Raw genomic sequence first — 17,691 nt, forward strand, 5'->3', positions numbered from 1 at the left:
GTCTAGGGGGAAAGAGCCCCTTTGCTCCATAGACCTAAAATGTAGACATACAGTATCTCATTGGCTCTGATTGGGTCATGTGATCTTCCTAGATCCAATCACTGTTGCCAAGTAGTTGGATGCTGTTATTGACCAGGTCCTGGATATCTTCTCAGACACATGCTCACCACTCTGCAGAGTATTACCCCTCTCTTCCCAAATTAAGGTACATTTATTTATTTATAATATATTTTATTGATTTTTTTTTTCAGAGAGGAAGGGAGAAGAGAGAGGAGAGAGACAGCTAGAAACGATGAGAGAGAGACATTAACCAGCTGCCTCCTGCACACCCCACACCAGGGATGTGCCTGTAATGAATGTACATGCCCTTGAGCAGAATCGAACCTGGGACCCTTCAGTCCGCAGACCGACGCTCTATCCACTGAGCTAAATTGGTTTCGGCAAGGTACTTTTAAAATAAAAGATAGGGCAGAGACCCAGGTGCCATATGATAATACTAGGTTTGCTCTCATTTTCACAAATGGCATATCTAAGACTCAGAATAATTAAGGTCACAAAGCCAGGGAGCAACTATATTAGCCAGAATCTGGCAGGAAAGGGGATCTAGTGCAGGTAGAGACCAATGATGAAATTATTTGTAGGGGTGCGGACACTGTTAAGGGAACCAGCCAAGGTTGTTGAGGAGCTGGGAGTCCAGGCACAGCAGGACCAATTTGAGTCTGAGTGGCAAGAGCTGGATCCTAAGAGGAGCGGGGCCAATGTATAGAACAGTACTGATGGAGGTACATTGCCACTGCCAAACACGCAGAGTGAGATGGAATGGGACGGGAGCCCTTGATTTACGTTTTCCGTGTCCTGATCTCCTGGTACCCCCCAGTGGGAACAGGAACCAGCCAGTATGGGACTCTACCAGGGCACAGAGCAGAGCAGAAATGGATGCAGAAGTAAAGAGGGAGCATAGTTAGGCACTGCTGCTATGCTAATTTCTGAACACAGTGCTAACTAACCTAATACCTACTCCTCTATCCACCTTTTATATTAAGAAGAGTGTGCGTGGTCAGAGACCTCTGGGTAAGAACCTCTAAAGACGCTACTCTCCTGCAAATTTGATTGACAGCTCTCCCTTAGCCACTGGCTCCCAGATATCTTGAATCTGCAGCTTCAGGCATTTGTCTCTGTGGCAAACCCTCCCCACGGTGCCACTCCTCTCATCATTCTGTCACTGAGGCCTAGAACATTTTTATTTGTTCAGTGCTTCACCAGAGAAATTGCTTAGACTAGGAATGTTAGCAGGGACCTCTCAGATATGATTCACTTTCTTCCATCTGAAGAAGCATAATCCTTTGGGAAAACGTTGAGCTCTGTGCTCACATAAGGACAGACTAGTTGTCTATAGAGACCAGCATCTTAAAAGTACAAGATTCTATGGTTATGTTTAAATAAGAAAACGAGATCAGAATTCTGACCATAGAAGCAAATGCCCACTGTTATCTAAACTTGGGAGGATTGTTTCCCTGAAAATGCTAACATTATAAACTTGAACTTAACAGCCTGGGAGCTCTCTGCAATAGGTATGTTGAAGACATTTCCATGTTTTGATAGGCATATGGCTAATGTACCTTCTGCTTATTTCAATTGCTGAGAAATACTTTGTTTTTTTGTCTCATAAGGAATATTACTTTAGGGAAATGGAAGCAAATTAGCCACTATCAGTCCCGAGTCATCTCTTTCTGTTATTAAATCTTCTTGTCATCCCTGGTGGCCTGCACCTGGGTGGTTGTGAACAGTCCTGAACAGAGGAAGAGAGGTCCCTCGGACCTGGGGAGGGGGGGGGGGGAGCCCACACTGAGGTCACCTGGTTCCAACTTCTACCTAAAATGGGCTGCCAGACCATTTCTGCCTGAAGGGGGAGATTTCCTATTCACATGGCAGAACCATGTTGCATAAATTCATATTTACAAACCTCTCCCCTCCCAAACTTGAGTCCCTTTCCCATTACTCTTACTGGGGCCTTCCCTGCCTTCTACATCAACACTGGGGAAGGCTGTTTTGACCACATTTCATCTTTCCAAACCCTGGTTTTGGTAAAAAACAAACAAACCCAAGCTAAAAATGTCTATTTTCTCCTAACTGTCCCTCAAATAACTTGACTTCTAGACTCCTTCCATCTTGGTTTCCCAGCAACAAATTCTTTCTAGGTTATTATTTTCTCCAATAAAATGTGGTTTATGCTCCATGAGGCCTGACCCACGCAGAGTGCCGTGGGGCCATGAATCTCAACGACCGGCCAGGATTTTGCTATGTCTTGTTTTGTTTTCTAGCTACTGTGTCATGGTCTTGGCTCACACTGAGCCTGACTTCACTCAGACCCTTGGGTCTTTACATGAGGGCTCCTGCCAAGCCACAACACCTCGCTTAATATCTGTGGAATTGGTAGTTATAAAAATAGCATTCACGTTTTCTTTTGCTATTAAAAAGCAACACACAGCCGAAACCGGTTTGGCTCAGTGGATAGAGTGTTGGCCTGCAGACTGAAGGGTCCTGGGTTCGATTCTTGTCAAGGGCATGTACCTTCGTTGTGGGCACATCCCCAGTAGGGGGTGTGCTAGAGGCAGCTGATCAATGATCCTTTCGAGTCGATGTTTCTAACTCTCTATCCCTCTATCTTCCTCTCTGTAAAAAATCAATAAAATGTATATATTTTTTAAAAGCAACACACAATAATTGGAGGATCTTTAGAAAATGCAGTTAGCTAATTTGTTGATTTAAAAAAAAAAAAAACAGCAATAACTTCACTATCCAAAATTATCCGCTGCTAAGATCTTGCTGCTTATTAAAGGTAGGGGAAAAAATAAAATAAAATGACAATAGGGCCCAGGCAGGTATGTAATGTGAATGCGGTAAGCAGGCTGAGAGTGAAACTGGAGGGCCTGGGGAAGCTGATGGAAGGCTGGGGAGGGGGGCCATTCCAGCTCAGATTACCTGTTACTCTCTGCAAGTGAGAGCTCCAAAAACTAGAACCAGATAGTCTGATTATTTGTCAAGAGACGCTGACAAGGCAGAATTTTATGAGGAATCGGCTTATTAAGTGCTAGCAACTAATTTTTGTTGGCCGTAGAATTCATGTCTTTGGACACTTGGGTCCCTGAGGCCTGATAAGGACACCCCCTCTGGTGTATCCTTTCACCTTGTCCTCTTTCTTCTCTCAGAACAAAACTGGCTCATCCTCTCTCCACAGCAGCCAATGATGACTGTGGTCAGCTAGGTTTACTGCGGATACCTGCTTTAGCTTGCAGCTCCTGGTGGAGGCCCCTCTCAGTCCTTTCTCCTCTCAGACTCACTGCTTTCCCATCCTCCACCCGTCTTTCTCATTTCTACCCAAGAGCCTGTGCGGGTTACCTCTACGCCTGAGCTTCACTCCTCAGACCTCTCACTCCACTCCCAGGATTTCAGAGATTTCCTCTCCCCAATGCCCTCTCTTTGCTATACTCAGGCAGAGCACCCTGAGGCCATGCGGGACAGTGCAGCCTTTGGAGTTTGAATGACTCAGGTTCAAAACCTGATGTAGACTTGACCAGCTTACAATAGACCCCTGGCTTACAATAGGCAGGCTTTATTATTATTGCTATCATTAGAAATTATCTGCTTTGCATGTGCCATGACAATCATACTCAAGTACTTATTCAATTGTTAAGTATTCATTTCACTTGTCTAAGACTTTACTTCAGAGGGTCTAGGACTGATTTACCAAAAGAGAGGATGGCAGACCCCACTGGGGGAAGCTGACAAAGATTAATGGTTAATTGCCTAGGCTTTAGAGCCAATTGGCCTGGATTTAAACCCTGGCCTTTCTACTTACCAGCTTGTGGGATGTCTGACTGCCAGGGATCCCTGTGGGATTGGGCCTAAACTGGCAGTCAGATATCCCCTGAGAGGTCCCAGATTGGAGAAGGTGCAGGCCAGGTTGAGGGACACTCCCTATCTCTCCCCCTCCCACATGTACAAATTTCAAGCACTGGACCTCCAGTCAATAAATAACAACTATCACTATTTTTATTACTGAATAACTATTTCCTCTTTTGTCTAGATGTTCAACATCCCCTTTTGTTCATTTATGGGATGCAGGGTGCTTCGGGAATGGGGGACTCTTTCCTCCAGCACGAGGGGATGATCAATGATCAATGATCAATATAAACTACTATAAGAATCCCTTCTGTGCTCATGTAGCTGTGGGTATATGGTTGAAGTCTGGAAACTAAAGGAGAATATGCCAGTAGCTTCTGGGGAATCCTTTTTGTGTTTAAGACTGTCGTGAGGGGATGTGATACAGCCATCAGGAGACCTGTGGAGAGGCTGCCTCAGAGCCCAGCCATCAATGAGCTGCTGCACCATCTCCCTTTGGACATCTTGTTATGTGAGATGATAAGTGTCTGGATTGTTTCACTTTAAGTAGGTTTTCTTTTACTTGCAGCCAAAAGCAACCTAACTAATATTGGAGGTCACTGGGAGTGAGAGACAAATGTCACCATTCCCAGTATTATAGATGAGGAAACAAAGTTTCAGAGAGATGAAAGTAATTTTCTACAATGGTGCACACCCGGTAAAGAGCAGAGAGTCAGAAGGGAGTGAGTACAAGATTTTTATCTCTTTCCACTGAACTTTTTCTGGGTCCATTATTTATTCAAAAAATATTTATTGGTTCTAGAAGACACTCTCCTCCACCAGGGACATTTTCTGGCTTCAGGGCTTGGGCGGAGCTCCCAAAGGGCAGAGCGGGTGAGTGTGTGTGTGGGGGCTGCCTCTGCTGTGTGTGTATGCATAGGCCTTCATAACATTTTCAGGGAACTGTGTGTCATGAGGGAACTGACAGACAAGTCTTTGATAAGATAAAATATTTTCAAGAGGTCTGAGTTGAGAATTTTGTTTCCCACATATTTGAAAAACCAGCTGTTTAGTAATTAATTATTAAAACTAATACCAGTCTGACGAGATACTTGATTTGATGCCAACATGCCTTTGGAACATAAACAGACCGGATCAGATAGGAAGATAGGAACGAACCAGAGTCACCAAGGATAACATCCTTTTTTTTTTCCTTCCTCAGTTTGGAGTGTGTCCTTGTATCTCTATGTTTAAGAATAACTTAGATTCTCAAGCCTACTGATAGCTTTTCATTTTATTTATGTTATTATTAATCCTCTACACTTTTTTTTTTCAGGATTAGCATCATTATTTTCAAAACTGTGGCTGAGGAAACAACGTTTCAGAGATGTCACAGCGATTTTTCCAGAGCCATACAGCTTTTTTTTTTTTTTTTAAATACATTTTATTGATTTTTTACAGAGAGGAAGAGAAAGGGATAGAGAGTTAGAAACATCGATGAGAGAGAATCATCGATCAGCTGCCTCTTGCACCCCCCTACTGGGGATGTACCCACAACCAAGGTACATGCCCTTGACCAGAATCAAACCCGGGACCTTTCAGTCCACAGGCCGACGCTCTATCCATTGAGCTAAACCGGTTTCGATGCATCCTGCCTCTTTAACACCCACCAGGCAGAGTAGCCATTCAAAGAGGCACAAACTGTGAAGCTGTGTCAGTTTATTACCCAACATTTCATTCTGGAGAACAAGGGTCTTTATGAAGCAGGTCCTTAATATCAGGCTGGAGAGAGTTCATTTCCACTTCCGTTAAGACATTTATTATATTCTGGCCAGTTGATGGTAAGCTCATTGCCATCCTGTTCTCAGAGTGAGACAGTCATATTTTGGAAGGCAGTCATATTTTCCTTATCTCTTGATTTTCCACGGTGCCTAGCACAACTTTGTCATTACTGCATATTCAGCAACTATGTGTGCATTTTAAAAACTGAATTTTTTTATTTTGGAATAATTGTAAATTTACTGAAAAGTTGCAAAAAACAGTACAGAGAGTTCCTGTACAGTCTTCAATCAGTTTTCCTAGTGTCAACATTTACATAATCTTTGTACACTGCTCAAAATGAAGACATTCGCTTTGGCACTAAATTATAATAATTAAGCTGCAGACTTTACTCAGATGGCACCAGTTTTTCCACTAACATCATTTTTTTTGCTCCAGGATACCACACTGCACTTAACATGTACAGCATTTAATTTGCAGATTTTTTTCCATTACTTTACGTGTCTACTATAATAGTAAATGTGGTAGAAAAGGAATACTATGTGTATATACAGTTTCTGTGGATAGTAATAATCTTGAAAATAGCCAGAATTTATTAAACTCTTACTATGTGCCAGGCACAACTCTAAGTGGTTTATATGTACTATTTTATTTTTCCCCATTAAAAAAACTTTACGAGGTAAGCATTATTATATCTCTATTTGGTAAGGGGCATGCATGTCACTTAGCTATTCAGAGCCATGATTAAAAACCAGATAGTCAAACTCTTAAATGTCATGTATAAATGCAATATTTGAGAATAAGCTGCAAAGGTGTGAAAGAATTATTAGGTGGCTTGTTTTATCACTGTGCTGTGATGACAGGGAAGACGGAAAACGTTGCTAGTCCTTCCAAATGTACTGCCCGGGTCTTTGCATGTTCTACTAACTCCTTATGAATGAAAGAGGGCAGCATGCAGGGGTCATCTGATTTGCAAAAGCAAAACTGAAGGTCTTGACACCTTCATGAAGGTCAAACTCCAGCCCTGTCTATGTACTAGAGTGCCTTGCCCAAGCCAGGGATATAAATGATAAATGAATGTGGTTGGTCATCATTTTCCCCAACAGAGATCTCATGCTGGAAGAGCAGAGGTGTTGAAAGAGAAAATGGAGGTGAACTGGCACAGTACCCGGGAGAGGTTCGGATGGCAGGTTGGCGTCTCCCTGGCGCAGGGTGTTCTAAATGTTCTTAGTTACAGCGACCCGGGCTCCATTTCATTTACAATGGGGAGACTAAGAAAATATCAGCATGAACAGCAACAACGAAAGATCCAAAAATATGCAAAACTAAACTATTCTTTAAATTCACAATTTTTCTCTTTCCTCTTATTCAACACAATACTCTGTAGAACCACTTTTCACTTAAAAATTTTTATGGGGAGCATAGAGACTCAGTGTATTGGTTTATGCTTTTGCTTAGTAGTTGATAAATTATTACATAATAAATTGCTCATATTAATTTTTCATTAATTATGGCAGTGAAGAGATAAGGTGTGGAGTAGTGTCAGGCTAAGAAAACAAGCTTCATTTGTTATTCAGCAAAATGCTAAGTCCTTATATGTGTCAGTCTGGGACCATGGATTTTCCACCTGTACTTGGTGGTAGACATGAAACTAAATCATGGATCCAATGTCATAGTCCCTCTGAAAGAAATGTACACAGTTTTACAAATTGTCAGTTATGACCCATAAGCAACCTAATACTTGAAATAGAACACAGTAATGTTGAAAAAATATGAGTCCATTGTAAATGAAAGTATTCTTTCATGAAGCTTTCATTTCAGCAATATACAGGGTGTGTGTGTGTGTGTGTGTGTGTGTGTGTGCATTCACGTATAAAATATCCTTTCTAGCAAAGGAGTTTGAGCAGCATTGGTATGAACTTCAACAGCAAACAAAGGTGGAAGTGATTAATTCCCTCTAGAAACAGGAGTAGGGCAGATAGAAATAATCTCCATGATGCTTGAGTTTTGAATAATGGTTTTCAGCAGGTAGATGATAATGAGGAACATTCTGAACTAACAAAAGCAAAATGGGAAAGGCAGAGAAAGGCCCAGCAGCCTAGAATATTGTGTGCACTGCTGTTGGGCTGTTCTCCTGAAATATGAGGGCTAAGAAGCCTCCGGGCATGCATCATCAAAGGGCCAGAGAGAATTGCTACTCTCTGGGTGCCTGATCTGAGAGTAGAGCTTCTCAAATTCAATGCATATGCAAATCGCCGGGGGTCTTGTTAAAATGGCCAACCTGATTTTGAAGGTCTGGGCTAGGCCTGACCTTCTGCATTTCTAACAAGCTCCCAGATGACACTGATGCTACTGCTCCAGGGAATATACTTTGAGAATCAAGGCCTATACTCAGGGAATAAGAATGAAGTGGTTTTAGTGTCCTGGATTTTTGGTACTTGGCCTACATACGATCCTTGGAATGCACAGATATTGGCATGTTTCTGGTGTGTGGGAGGATGGGGAGTTGCTGAACCAGGTAAGAGCACTGCCTGATAGTCATTGAATATTACCATCTGGTAGGTACTGTTCTAAGTCAGTTATGTGTAGGGGTCATTGGAAACCTGTCACAAGTCTGAAAGGCATTATTATCATTCCCATTTTATAGATAAGAAAACGCAGTAAATTCCTTTAAGATATAGGTTGTGGTAAAACAAGAATTCGAATCAGAGCAATTACAGGCACATTGGGGTGTTTATATGCCTGGGATTGGGGGCACACACAGTCCTATCTTTTTTGGACCATTTGCCCATCCTCTCCTGATATTTTTTCTTTTATGAATACTATAAAAGTGGAAAAGTGGAAACAATACATACTTCACTAGCTTGTCTTAAGGGTTGAATTAAAACATGCATATAAAACACTCAGCATAGTGTCTGCACACAGCAAGTAGATCAGTAAGACATTATTATTCATCTTAAATAATTGGTTCTCAGACCAATGAAATTCCAAAGGTTCTAGAACTAGACTTTTCTTTTCTCTGCCCCAAACAATTCCCTAGTATTCTTATGCAAGCTGGTTAGGAAGATGTTGAGGTATGAGAATTTTTATTGCATATTATTTGGAAATTTGGGGGGGCCTGTTTGTTTTAATATGGCTCTCTCTTTTTTTCCCCCTACGGGACTGAAAGTAAAAGTTTCTGTTTTGTATTCAGGTCAGAGAACTGGACACATGGTAGGCAGAGGATGCTAACTGGGTCTTCTTGAGATTCCTAATGCCAACTCCAGGTGCATCCCCAGGAGATAGGGACACACGACCCTAACAGCTATTAATGGACCACCTGGCTTAATGTCCATCAGGGGTCACCAATCCCAAACCATAACTGGTTATTAATAACCACATCTCCTCCCTTTTTCTCTAGATAGCATGACCTTTGGGTAGGGGCATCTATAAAAGAAACAATATATTTTGCTCTGTACTAAATGCAAGTCCCTGTTGGTGCATGGTAAGATTATGTTGATTCATTTTAAAGGTTTTTCTCATAAATAACTTCAAATTACTTTAAATTATTATATCTTTCCTTCCATGTCAAAATTCTAATAATTACCACTATCATCATCATCATTTTGCTACTTTGATCCTTAATTTTCTGAGTGCTGAGCAATGTCTCAATGCCTCCATGAGTACAGGGCTTAAACTCAGTGAGCTATTGCCCAAATAAAGTTTGGCTGTGGGCAAGTAAGAATTAAGTGAAATATATTTAACTAAATGAGATTGAAAAGAAACCATAGCTTGTCATCATTGGTTCTTCTTGGTGCACCTTCGGGCTTGAGATAAGATGAATTTTCAGTATTTCACTGCCAAGTATGGAAAAGGTAGAACAGCTGCAAGACTGGCAAATCTATTTACAAGGAAGTAAAGTGAACCACTTTTATTGAATTCTAGAATATTAGATCTATAAAGAACGTAGATTTTATAAACCATTCTCCTCCCCCAGTACTTTACAAATGAGGAAACTGAAGTTCAGAAAATCTAATCTGTCATATTGCTAATTAATTAATGGCCAAATTAAAAATAGAAATTTAATCCCTTTTTATACTTTTGAGCAGCAATTTTGTTTATGGCTCTTATTTCAAACCATTATTCTAGGCCAGTGGTCAGCAAACTGTGGCTCGTGAGCCATGTGGCTCTTTGACCTACGCCCAAAACTGACTTCTACCCATGGGTCACGAAGTTTCAATCACACTGTACGTGTGTGCCCGCACATGATATTTTGTGAAAGAACCACACTCACGGGGCCAAAGAGCTGCATGTGGCTCATGAGCCGCGGTTCTAGGCATACTAGGGAAGGCAGTTGCAGTTGCTGTGACATTGGAATTATATAGGCTATGTAATATTTCTAAAATCCAGGTGACTATGTTCATAGCAGCACAATCTACAATAGCCAGAATTTGGAAACAGCCTAAGTGTCCGTCAGCAGATGATTGGATCCAAAAACTATGGTACATCTACACAATGGAATACTATGCTGCCATAAAAAAGAAGGAATTCTCATCATTTGCAGCAATCTGGATGGAATTGGAGAACATCATGCTGAGTGAAATAAGCCAATCAATGAAAGAGAAACAGCACATGACCTCACTCATTTGTGGATAATAAAGAGCATTATAAACTGATGAACCAAAAGATAGATATAGAGACAGTATATCAATAAATAGACTGTCAAATTACAGCGGGGAGGGGAGGAAGATCTGGGGGAGATAATAGATCAACCGAAGGACTTTTATACATGCATATAAGTACAACCAATGAACACAAAACTCTGGGGAGGGAGGGGAGGTGTGGGAGGGAGGGAGGGGGGCAAAAAAAAATCAATAAAATATATTTAAAAAAATAATAATAAAAAAAATAAAAATAAAAATAAAATCCAGGTGAGAGGATATCAGAGATAAAGGTTCAAGTACTGCTGATTGTCCCTACCTGACTGGGGAGCCCTGAGGTCTGGGATAGCTCATGACTGCACAGGCAAAAAGAGAACAAGTGTCATTAGAATCCCAAGTAGTATTCATCGAGTGATAACTTTGTCTTTCTATCTTGTGACCAGTAGCCATTAAATTGTACATGGGGAGCCTGGGAGGGGTAGTGAGGAAAGAAGAACCAACCTATGATGCTGTCACAAGCCTGTCTTACCCAGAATCACTGTGTTCCCAGAATCCCCAGTTCCAAGTTGGGTGGGTCCCCGTCACATTTCCCATGGATGTCCTCGTAGTCTATCTGAATTGCTGTTTCAGAGACAGAGTGTTCTAAATCAGGTTTTATGTTTTGGCAGAGGAATGGAACCCTCTTTTCTAATATTACTTCTGTGGGAAAGTGATTTCTGAGTTCCAAACAACTCAACTTACAAATACGTTTTTGGAATATGACCCAGTTATATATATACATGCCGAGGACTGCCTGTTCCAGGGGTAAAAATCTTGCCGTGTACAGCTTCGTGGTACCAACTGCAGGCATTTCTCATATTGATCTTATTCGAGGAATATCATATAAAGTGCCTATATTTGGAGCGTGTTCAGACTCTATTCCAGGAAGTGTTGGCTATGGGCTTAGCAGCTACCATAGGATAGGCTTTAAAAGTTCAAAGAGCCCCCCTTTCTCCACTCATGCTCTCAGCTTGGTCTTGTCAAACTGTCTGCAATCATCAGTGCCAATAGAATCAGTCTATTGGGCACAATTGTTTCTGAAACCTGGTCTTATTTTAGGTTTGACTTTTTAAAATACAGACTCCCAGGCCTCACTCCTGGGACCCTGTCTGAGTTGGTGAAAGCTAGGATTCTGGAAGCTGATCTTTTTTGTTGTTGTTGTTCTTGTTAAAGCTCTCTAGAAAATTCTAGTCAAGTCACTTTTGAGTCAAATCATTTATTCATTCACACTGATCAATTCATTCAATCATTATTCTTTTTAAATTTTTACTTATTATTTTTTAAATCTTTATTGTTGAAAGTTCTACATAGGTCCTTCTTTTCACACACCCCCTCCCCCATTAACCTCTTCCAGCCCACTTCCAGCCCTCCACCCCAGGCCCTCACCACCCCGTTATCTGTTCAAGGGTAATGCACATATGCATATAAGTTCATTGATTGATCTCTTCCCATGTACCCACCCTTGCCTTCCTTCTGAGGTTCAACAGTCTGCTTGATTTCCAGGAGGGGGCATGCAGATTATTCTTTTTAAAAAATATGTTTTTATTGATTTCAGAGAGACAAAGAGAGAGGGAAGGAGAGAGAGAGAGAGAGAGAGAGAGAGAGAGAGAGAGAGAGAGAGAGAGAATATCATCAATGAGAAAGAAACATAGATCAGCTGCCTTCTGCACACCCCCTATTGGAGATTAAGCCCAAAACTGGGGCATGTGCCCTGACCAGGAATTGATCTGTGACCTCCTGGTTCATGGGAGGATGCTCAACCAACTGAGCCACACCAGCCTGGCTCAATTATTATTCTTTCATCCTACATCAAATTTTGCTCACTGCAATATAGGTATTAGTTACTAGGGATAAAATGACAGGAAAATGCAAATATCTGAAGAGAAGAAGGTGCTATGGGAGCTATTGTGATATTTGAGAGACAAATCAGAAATGGTTTTAGGGAAGCATTGATTTAGAAGGTAACATAACTGAGATAACACCCATATTCTTGAGCCAGACTGCCTGAATTCAAAGCCCAGCTCTACCATTTACCTCCTTAGTATCTCCACCAAGTTGCTTAAACTTTTTGTGCCTGTTCCCTCATCTGTAAAATGGAGACAACCTTTACCCAATTTAGCATGTTCTCATGAAAATTAAATATGCTGGTGCAGCCCTAACCTGTTTGCTCAGTGGATAGATCACCAGCCTTTGGACTGAAGGGTTCCAGGTTCCATTCTGGTCAAGGACAGGTGCCTGGGCTCAATCCCCAGTAGGGGGCATGCAGGAGGCAGCCAATCAATGATTCTTAACTATTGATGTTTCTCTCTCTCTTTCCTTTTTCCTTCTCTTTGAAATCAATGAAAAATATATTTAAAAAATAAGAAATAAATGTGCTGATACAAGTTAAGTGCTTAGAACAGTGGTCTTAGCAAGCATCAGAACCCCCTGAAAGTCTTGTTAAAACACAGGTTTCTGGGTCCCAATCTGAGTTTATGAGTCAACAAATCTGGTGTGAGCCTGAGAATTCACATTTTAAACGATCTCCAGGGTGATGCCAGCGCTGCTGGTCCCACACAACTCTGAGAATCATTGTCTTAGAATATTTATTATTTTCAACTCGTCTTTGGTAGGAGAATTTGAGATTGTCCCTAAGCAGAGAGGAACCTGCCAGGGGATAACATGGAAGACAGGGACAAGAAAAAAACAGGCTGGCAGAGAACAGGATGACTATGGCCTCCAGACAAAGAAACTGGCTCCATTTCAATACAGACATTATCTAAAAGCAACCAGAGAATTATCAACCATTAGCACCTTGGCACAAATTAATTCATCATAGTCTGTCACCTTGTCAACCCCTGGAGGAATCTGACCCAGGGGCAACTTGGATGGCCCTAATAGTCTAATAGTCTGGTGCTACACCAATGAGTCACAGGCATCCTTAAGGATGCTCTGTTGTCCAGATCCCTATGGGGGCGCCTACATCCCATGGGACTTGTGATCACACATGGAATTGGCCTGTTGGAATCTACATACTTATTTTCCTGATACCCAAAAGCATCTTCCCTTAATTCGTAGACTTAAAAAAATACAATAATATTGGAAAGCTTATAATAAATACCTTATCCTATCTATCTAGCTGTCTACCTATAAATATTTTCTACACTATGGACTGCAAAATACTTATTTATATACCCATCTTCTCTACCGACTATCACAAGAGCATTAAAAACAAAACACAACACAGCCATCATTTTGGTTTTGTGGTTATTATTCTTCTTTTGAACAAACCAAGTACCAAGAATGGCAGTTTTTCATCTATTTTTATACATTACAATCAAAGGAGGAGATATAGGTGGATTACATGAAATCCATTGATAATAGATTAGGGAGGTGGGAGAAAGCAAAAGGGAATATCACTGGGATTGGATAAAGAGTAAAATGATAAACACATACTTCTTTTACTTAGGTGGGTAAAGAATAGTTAACAGTCAATATCAATAAAATAAAAATAAAAAGAAGAAGAAGAAGAATATTCTAAGAAAGAAATGAACAATTAACATGATAACAATAACAATGAGGGAATTTGTGGTATTTGTCCTGGCGCCCCCATCTTTTATTTTCCTCTAGTTGTCTTGGGAGCTTTACACATACTCTTTTTTCTTTCAAAAGCCTTTTAAAGTATTCATATTACTTTTCCTTATTTTCTCTTTGTGGCAAAGGTGATAGACATTATTAGGTACCAGGTATTGCTGATTATTAGAGATTGTTGATGGTCTGGTTACTATGTGAGTTTGCCAAGGTAAGGGGGGTCTTATCTATCACAAGGACAACATCTTAACAGTAAAAAAAGAGAAAAGTGCCCTCACAGCTATGATCTGCCATGATGGGCATGATCATCTTGGCATTGGTGTTATCCTAGTACTGAATATAAACTGTTTCACAAAACATCCCAGGACCATGACAAATCAAGACAAAAGCAAGATCTGCTATCAAACAAGAGGCAAAAATGGGGGGGACCAGGCCAACAGGGGAGGGCAGTTGGGGGAAGGGGAGAACAGGCCTGCATGAGAGGGCAGTTGGGGGTGAACAGGCCTGCAGGGGAAGGCAGGTGTGGGCAATTGAGCTGGCAGGGGAGCAGTTAGGCTGGGAGGGGAATGGTTAGGGGGTGATCAGGCTGGCAGGCAGGCGGGCGGTTGGGAGCCAGAAGTCCCAGATTATGAGAGGGATCCCAGATTGGAGAGGGTGCAGGCTGGGCCAAGGGACACTCCCCCACAGTGCACAAATTTTGTGCACTGGGCTCTAGTATAGATTTAAAGTCTAGATGATTTTGGTTATCATAAGCTTTTTTAGATAAGACACCAATGGCACAACCAAGGAAATAAATCATCAATAAGCTGGGCTTTATGAAAGTAAAATATTCTACTCTGTAAAAGACACTGTCAAGAGAATGAGAAGTCAAGCCACAGGTTGGAGAAATTATTTGCAAAGTATATATTTTATAAAGAATTGTTATTCGAAATATCAAAGAACTCTTAAAATAACAATAAGCACAAAAAGAAAACAACCAATTAAGAAAGGGAAAATATCAAAACAGACACCTGACCAAAGAAGATATATAGATGGTAAATATGCAAAGGAAAAAAATGTTCAACATCATCATGTGTGATTATGAAAATGTAAATTAAAACAACAATGAGATTCTACTACACACCTATTAGAAAAGCAAAATTCCAAAACATTAACAACACCAAATACTGGTGAGTATGTGTAGCAATAGAACTCTCGTTCATTGCTGGTGGGATGCAAACTGGTATAGCCACTTTGGAAGACATTTTGGTGGTTTCTTAAAAACATATTCTTTTTAAAAATTTGATTTTACCCTAGTTGGTGAGGCTTAGTGGTTGAGTGTCGACCTATGAACCTGGAGGTCATAGTTCAATTCCTGGTCAGGACACATGCTCAGATTGCAGGAATCAATTCCCAGTAGGGGACATACAGGAGGCAACTGATCAATGATTCTCTCTCATCATTGATGTTTCTATTTTTCTTCCCCTCTCCATTCCTCTCTGGAATCAATAAAATAAAAAATGGTTTTAGAGAAAGGAGAAGGGAGAAGGAGGAGAGAGAGAGAGAGAGAGAGAGAGAGAGAGAGAGAGAGAGAGAGAGAGAGAAACATGGATGTGAGAAAGAAACATTGATCTGTTGCCTCGTGTACATGCCTCAGAGATCAAACCCCCATATGTACTCTGACTGGGAATTGAATCCAAGATCTTTTGGTGTACCGTCCAAGGCACAGAACACATTCTTACAATACAAACCAGCAATCATGCTGTTTAATATTTACCCAAATGAATTAAAAATATTCCCACAAAAAAACCTGCACAAAAATGTGTATAGTAGCTTTATTTATAACTAGAGGTCCAATGCATGAAATTTGTGCAAGAGTAGGACTTCCTCTTCCCCACCCCCACCCAGCTGCCGGGACCAGCTTCCCTCTGGTACCCTGGACACAGGCTTCTCTTGCAGCCCTGACTTCATCCTGAGATCATCTGGAAGGACATTGGTCTAATTAGCATATTATGTTTTTATTATTATAGGTTGCCCAAACTCGAAAGCAACCAAGATGCCCTTCAGTAGGTGAATAGATAAGTAAATTATGATACATCCAGACTATGGTATATTATTCAGCACTAAAAACAAATGAACCATCAAACCATAAAAACACATGAAACTTAAATGCATATTTCTAAGAGAAAGAAGCCAATCTGAAAAGGTTACATACTGTATGATTCCTACTATATGACATTCTAGAAAAGTCAAAACTATGGAGACAATGAAAACATCAGTGGTTGCGGGGGGGTGGTGGGGAGACAAGTATGAATAGAAGCACAGAGGATTTTTAGGGCAGTGAAACTATCCTCCATGAGACTGTGATGGTGGATATGTCAGTATGCACTTGCCAAAAATGTAAACAGTTAAAGTGAATCCTAATGTAGAAAATGGAGGTTGGTTGATAATGCAACAATGAGAGCTGTTGTAACATAGGTGCCACTCTGGTGCAGGGTGTTGACAATGGGGTAGGCTATGCGTGTATGGGAGCAGGGGAGATCTCTGAAACTTTCGTTCAGTTTTGTAGCTAACTTTAAACTCTAATAAGTAATGTCTATTAAAAAAAAAAAAAGAGTACTTGTTGGGGCATGATCATGTTAATTTTTTGTAACAGCCACAGTGTTGCTGTGGGCCAGGCACTGTGCTAAGTGCTTTACACATATTGCTTTACTAGAGGCCCGGTGCACAAAATTCATGCATGGGAAGGGAGGGGTCCACTCAGCCCAGCCTGTACCCTCTCCAATCTGGGACCCCTCGGGTGATGTCTGACTGCCCTCTCACAATCTGGGACTGCTGGCTCCTAACTGCTCACCTGCCTGATCACCCCTAACTGCATGCACCCCCCCCTTCCCCCCCCCCCCCCCCGCTTGCTAGCCTGATCGCTCCTAATTGCCCCCTTTGCCAGCCTGGTCAGCCCCAACTGCCCCCTCTGCTTGCCTGGTTGCCCTTCACTGCCCCCTGTTGGCTGTGTTGCCCCATGTAGCCTGCTGTTCAGTCCTTACTGTGAGGGTGTCCTAATCAATTTGCATATTATCATTTTATTAGTATAGATTTAATCCTCATACTGAATCTTGTTTTCCTAACTTTTCAAAATGTCTACAATAAATATATTACTTCTATAACCAGAAAATTTGTAAACATATATTTACCAAGTGGTTCCTATTAAAAGAAAAAGCCTTAAAGTTGGTAAAGATTCTACCAATTACTAAGAGTGGGATTTTGTTTAAAGAATGGAGGCTGTTTTGCTCAGAGTGAGGGATTTGGAGTGAGTGAAACATGAAGGCCATCTTCACATATTTAAAAGACAATCAACTGGAAAAGAAATTGGACTCTGGCTCCATGGCATCAGAAATTAAACTAGATCAATGATAGGAAATCCTAAGAAGGTAGGTTTGAGCTCAATAATAGGATGCCCTTTCAAACAATTGTATATATTAAAAAAAAATACCATATTCCCTCATTATCTGCAGGGATATGGTCCAAGATCTTCCAGTGAATGCTCTAAACCAGGGGTGGGAAACCTTTTTCTGTCAAGGGCCATTTGGATATTTATAACATCATTTATGGGCCATATAATATTATCAACTTAAAAATTAGCCTGCTACATTTGTTCAAACATGTAATTAACTCATCCCTAATGCCTTGGCAGTGCCAGACCAAATGATTTTGAGGGCCTTATATGGCCCATGGGCCGGCCATTCCCCACCCCTGCTCTAGACCATAGATATTACTGAACCCTATATACACTATACTGAACCAT

The sequence above is a fragment of the Pipistrellus kuhlii genome, unplaced genomic scaffold, assembly GCF_014108245.1.
Source record: "Pipistrellus kuhlii isolate mPipKuh1 unplaced genomic scaffold, mPipKuh1.p scaffold_m20_p_5, whole genome shotgun sequence".
Lineage (NCBI taxonomy): Eukaryota > Metazoa > Chordata > Mammalia > Chiroptera > Vespertilionidae > Pipistrellus > Pipistrellus kuhlii.